Source organism: Buteo buteo, chromosome 26, assembly GCF_964188355.1.
Source record: "Buteo buteo chromosome 26, bButBut1.hap1.1, whole genome shotgun sequence".
NCBI classification, from domain to species: Eukaryota; Metazoa; Chordata; class Aves; order Accipitriformes; family Accipitridae; genus Buteo; species Buteo buteo.
In genome coordinates, this window is record NC_134196.1 from 14,560,081 (window position 1) to 14,566,582 (window position 6,502).

Consider the following 6,502-nt stretch of genomic DNA (forward strand, 5'->3'; position numbering starts at 1 on the left):
TTTTGAGCTGTATAATGAGTATTGCTAATAGCAATGCTTGACTTGGCAACACAGTCTTCAAGGTTATTTAGTGAAACACAGAACGTACATCAAATGAAACAAAAAGTCAGTTTTAATATGTCTTTGCAAAATAAATATAAAACTAATCAATTTGGCTTTTCACTTTTATTCTGCCTTTTTGTTTTGGCTATCAGTAAAAGCATCCTTGAAAATGCAACAGAAGAAGCTTTAGACAGGAGTGATAGAGCAACAATAAAGCAAGGAGGAATGCAAATTGGTACAGAACGTCTTCGATCATTATAAAGATAATTATTGAGAGGCACAGCTCGGTGTGCATGAATACAGAATAATGATGAGTTTGGTAAACCTTTACCGCACAATTCATATGTATTTGTGTGCCTGGAGAAAGGGTGCTTAAGAAGGAAGCAACAGGGTGAAATCAAAGAGTATGTGCGTCACTCCAATAGCAGGATGGAAGGAAGGAACAACTCCCAATCCATCTTACTTGGAGGCAGCACAATTAATGCTGCAACAAGCTTCCACTATGCAGCCAGACATTAGCTGCCCTATTGCTACAAAATGGGCTATAAATCTGTACAGGTATTATGGACAAAAAGAAATCATTCCCACGAAGTTTCAAGATAGGTCAAGACATAATTTAAACAGTAGGTTATTAAAAACAGATTTGAATATGGAGTTTTGCCTAAACCTTCTTTAATTTTGCTTACTTTGCACAGTGAGAACTCCTTGGGCACGTGTGCGTGTCCTGTAAGCAAGGAAAACAGGTTACTGTCAAGTAAACTTGCGTGCATGACTATGTGGTTTATGCCCAAAATATTTCTGGAGGAAAAACCAGCCTAACCCCAAACCTGTTGACACTGATACCTTTGAATTTTGAGACGTTCAGCCCCAGCGATGTCATGTTTGCTGCATCCAGTCGTGCAAACTCTTTTCCCCAGGGAAGAGTTCAGGCAGGGGTTCTGTGGCGCAGAAACATGTTGCTTTTTGGAAAGAAAAAAGAGTGTGATGGTCCTGATGCTGCAATGACAGAACCTGAAACCGGCAGAGCCCAGCAGCGATGGCTTCACCTCCATCCCACTGACCCCCAACACACAGCCTCAGGCACCAGAAACTGCCCAAATTGCTGCAAGAAACCCCCTGCAACATTGCTCTAAACTTCCCAGCAATTTCAATGTAAAAAGAATGGGAAATACACATCGCTCTGAACAAAACAGGTTAAAAAAATAGGTTGAAACAGGTTAAAAAAATCAACATGGTACCCCCATACTCCCCCAAGAAGTCACTGAGTGACAGCTCCTGGAGACAAGGCTGTGGTTTCGGCGTCAGACACCAGCTAAATGCCATCAGTGCCAGGGTTAGCTAGCGACGATCCCATCAGCGTGCTGTCTAACACCTGAAGGCTTTACAGTCACATTTTTGCTTGCCAGATGTTTCTCTCCACCAAACGTTGTATTTGCTCTGTCCCTCCTGTCCTCATTTATTACCTTGTATTTTTCAGGAATAGAAAAGACATTTTATTCTTCTGCTAATATTCTTAGCTCGTCGTATTTGCTGTTGAATCACCTGCCCGTCAAACTGGAGCTCGCAAACCTCCTGAACTGGCATATTTTAAAAAATTCAATTAATTTGCCCTTTACCTTGCCATTTCATATAATGAATAAAGCTACAGAGACACCTCACCCCACACCTGTGCTCGGTATCTCGCTGTTCATTATTGCTTTGTGTTGACAGTTCCGCAGCCCATTTTCAATCTCCCATCGCTTGATGCCAGCCTGATCTAAATTAATTTTTTCAATAAGATCTCAAGGCATTATTTAAAATGCTCCCTACAGTGTATTACTTCCCGTATATGTCTCCATTAGTCTTCAGTTTGGCTGTAAAAAAGCAGCAAAGTTCACAGGACACTATTTGCTTTTAATACACCAGAATCATTTACTCCCTGTGATTAACTTATTCCGATGGATACTTGTAGATTCATAGCACATGCTCTATATTTTCGATAAGGATTGAAAATTAATCCATCAAAAGCAAGAGACACTAGCTAACTCCAGAATTTCCTTTTTTTTTTTCTTTTGGTATCAGAGCCATGGGGGTCATGATTTTTCAGAAAAAACAGGATCCAGGCTACCTGCCATTTAGTCATACTGATTGCTGTATATTCGGTCCTTCCAAACCAGTCTCCCCCTGCCTAGAAACAGACTTCCTGGCAATTTCACGGTTAATTTTTAATCATCTCAAACATTATTCTTCGGAGGAATAGTACAGAAAAAGACAGTTCAGCCCTTTTAACTCCACCGAAGCTTTCACTCGTTGCCAAACCCACGTCCCTTCCAGCCTTTCGCATTCGCCCTCGGGTGGGAGCGCTCTCCGGTCGTGCTCTCCCCCCCCCGCAGCCCCAACCTTGGCAGCGTTCCCAATATCCAGGTCCCCGACAAGCCCCAAATATGACATCCCAGAGATGATGCTCTCTCCCACCTCCGATCTCGGGGGGTGTCCGCTCTGTCCCTCTCCTGGGGGTACCACGAGCCCAACGGGATCCCTGCAACGGGGGGGAAAGGGGCCGCGGAAAAGCTGCTCTCCTGGCAAATGGAGAAAGGCTGTGGCTCTGCTCAAAGCAAGCTGACCTGCAAAATTCAGGTTGCAGCCCCGCAAACCTTCGGTTTAAGGGGGTCTGTGCTTCTCGCGTTGAAATTGCATTCTTGCATCGGAATTCATCGAAGCGAAATGCAGCCACGTGCGTATATCGCAAAGGCTCAGACTTCGATATTGGCACATGCTCTGATAGGTATGGTCAGAAATTGCTCCTTATCTGAAGTCTGGATTTGTCCTAATCCCACAGCGAGGGAATGAAAATGACCTAAAAGTTGGCTCTTGGCGGCTTTTGAAACAAAACGTTACCTGCTCGCATCTCTTTTTGAATTGATCCTGCTGCGTGGGGTCCAAATAGTTGAACTATTTTGTCCAGAAACCATCAATAGCTGTCAGTTGCTGAACAAGCAGTTATATGAAAGAGCTTGATAGCTGATTTTTTCCAACTGCTTTTAGTGAATGGCAATTGGCATGCTAATAAATAAAGAGATAAAATTTATGTTAGCTGAAAAGTTATGAAAAAGTCACGTTATGTAAGGTAATGTTCAACACTGCATTCGGTCATTAAATTAAATTACAGGCAGATTTTATTTTTTTTTTTAAATGCTATATCAAAGATGATTTAAGTAACTTTCACTGCATTTCCGGGAGAGTTTTTTTCAGGTTGATTGCTATATGTGCTCTTCGCAAATTGTTTGTGCATTGTAGGTGCATACATAATTTTACAGCTATGCCAACATATTTTGTAATAAAATTTTACATCCAAATTACAGTTATATAATTTAATGGCCTATTCTTTTTCTTCTTATTGCACCTCCAGCCATGCATCCAATGCGCACAAAGCAGTTTCTTGGCTTACGAGACTTAAAACCATTAGACCACCAAAGAGCTGTGAATTAAACGCCGTGCAAGTAATGACGGCATTCGTGCTAACATATCAAACCCGAAAGAAAATTGCACAGCCTCTCAAATACCAAACTTTGGGGTTGATTCATTCGGTGGGTCTGTGACCTGACAAGGCAGTATGATTAATTGCACACGTATTCCCTTGGAGGTTTTCCCGCTCATGCTTTCTGCAGCAAAGATTGTTAGCTTGACAGATCAGCGTAGCAACCTCTTAAGATGCCAGAAAGGGAAGGGATTGGTTTCTGATTGAAAGTTAAGGGAGGAATAGCAGCTGCTTGATGCTGAGGGAAAAAAAAGCAGCTTTCGATTCTTGGAGAAATCACACATAGAAATAAGCTGATTTTTTGATAACTCTGGCTATGGGATTTCTGTCAGGGACTGCAAGAAAATATTCACATGATAGAATAGGCTTCATAACTTGGAATTCAGCTGTGCTTCCTTTCATCTGATTGCCTAAATACAAGCCACGGCCTGAGATTATTTTTTTTTTTATTAAACACTGTTCTAGGTGTCTCCTCTTCCACATGTTTATTCTTGGCTTTAAAATACTTTTGGTCATTTAGGCTAAAGTTTGCAGAAACACAGATTCAGCAGGCAGCTCCCGTATTTGCAGTGCTGAGCAAAGATGCTTGCACAGCACGTTCCTTCTGTTAACAGGCAATCCGCGCTCTCCCGGCATCGTACCAGACCCCAACAAGTGTTGGCTGCCCGGTTTAAAAGAGTTTTAATTTTTCAAGTAAGGCCTAAACCCCTAGCAAACTCCATTAGACACTTCCTCAAGGTTACTTAACCCCTATACCTTATCTATGAAAGGGTTTTAAATATTAACCAACGTTTCCCCTTTCACATTTCCCAGCTGGACTCCGACGGAATAACGCGACGAGCCCAGCTGGTAAAAGCCCTTCGAATCCAGCAGACTGTGCCGGACCCCTGCCAAAGGGCTACGTTTATGCCAGAAATGACAGGTAATGACCTTTAAATTGCCCCTGGTACCCCCGTGACATCCCTCCTCTGCTCCAAGCGTTGAATTCAGCTCCTCGTTCAGTAGCTAAATTTCCTAATGCGTTGTGAAATCCCATCTTTTACTGGCAACACAGAAACACACAAAGCAGGAGAAAGGCAACAAAAAAATGCTCCTACTGCTACAACTTTTAAAATGAGCCTAAGAAGCTGACAGAGGAAGATACTGTATAAACAAAATTATTTAATTGCACTACATGAAAGAGAAGGCAGGTCTTACTGAAGCAGAGCAGCAGGCAGCATGATGGAACAAAATTCCTCAAAGCAGTAGCAAATAAGTATTGAATGAAATGCAAAAGTCAACTCTGCAGATGGGTCTGGGGAAAAAGGAGCTGCTCTGGCTGCAAATACACTTCAGAGAATACACTGCAAAAACTGGAAATCCGCAAAGCCAAGGGGGAAATCAGTGAATAATCCGCTAGAAGGAAATCCCCAGCTTCCACGATCAAGTATGGGGATTAGAAAGACATTTCTAAATCAACGAGGTGCAGGCTGGGACAGAAGAGTGAATTTTAGGTTTTGTCTGGGCTTTTTTCCCCTCAGCATCACGTACTGCCAAGCCAGGGAGATACTTACTGCCTGTCTTTGCACGCCAATTTGGATGTTTAATTTGGGATGTTAATCTCTCTGCAAGATGATTTAATATCATCCTTGTAACCGCTACTTACTTCCAGAGGCCTTTCTAACAGATTTAAAGATATGACCATCAAGTGAGCTGCATCAACTCAATTCACTTCTTGCCTTTTGCTCAGTGAATCAGCTGCACAATTCAGTCACAAAAGCTTCTGGAGCAAAGCTAGAGAGGATTTTATTAATCTGGATTTGTGAGCTCCAAGCTACTGGCTTAAAAATCCATGATGAATCTGTGTCACCGTGTATTTCCTTCTCCCTTGGGAAAACAAAAGGATGTATATATGCAGAAAATCAGGGTTATATTTCCCTTACCTGTAAGAAGCTACCAAGAGCAAATAGAGGAGGGGAACTTGCCACCACCTTAACCCAGATAACCAAACCACCCCAACAGTGGCAGCTTTCTGTGATTTGCAGAGTGTGAAAAAATAATATATATTTAAAAAAAAATATATATATAGTTACCAACCCCCCCGACCAGACACATGTGTGCAATGTCAGGCACTTGCAAAGGGGTGATGTTTAAAACAGAGAATTGGGAAATTTTCCCGCAAGCAGCACTTTTCATCCACAGAACTGGAAGTGCTGCAACATGGGCAACCAACACTAATCAGATCTTTAATAGAGAGTAGCCAAGAAGCATCAAGTTCCCACCTCCACAGACAGATTTCCTTAACTTCCTTCGAAGGAATAGCTATCCTGGAGTGCACCAGGACCAAAGGACTCTCTGAAAGTTTTATAGCAAGCAAGCAGGGGAGTGGGGAATGACCTCCAGTCGCCCTGCTGCCCTCATCGCTGGGCACCGCGACGCCCACAACATGCACTAGTTTACAAAATAAGAAGCCGTAGGGAAATCAATTCTTAAATGCAGAGTACAATTAATCCGAGCTGGAGCCTGGGCAATACGAGCAGGTTTGTCACCGCGACTTGCACCAACAAACCTTTCGGGCTTTCAAATCTAGCACTTTCCTCATCCTTGGGAAAAACCTCTCCTACGTGTTAAAAGCACAGCGAAACACAAGGTATTTAAATGTAATACTAGGAATATCGGAGATTAGCACAACGAACAGCATGGTTAGAATTGCGGAATTGTTAGCGTAGATTAAAATGCTCTACCAGTAATCGCACACCGAGAGACTCGCTGCCTGACCCGCGTGGCTTTTCTTCCCCACAAAGCCACGCAGCCGGTCCCGGGGTTGCGGGGCCGACGGTGGGCGATGGGAACCTGCTCCGGGCTCGGATGTGCTGGAAGAAACTACCAGAAATCTCCGCACCGAGCGAGCAGACGAGGGCCGGTTCTCCCTTAGTACGCGGCAATTTACGGGGCCAAGCAGAG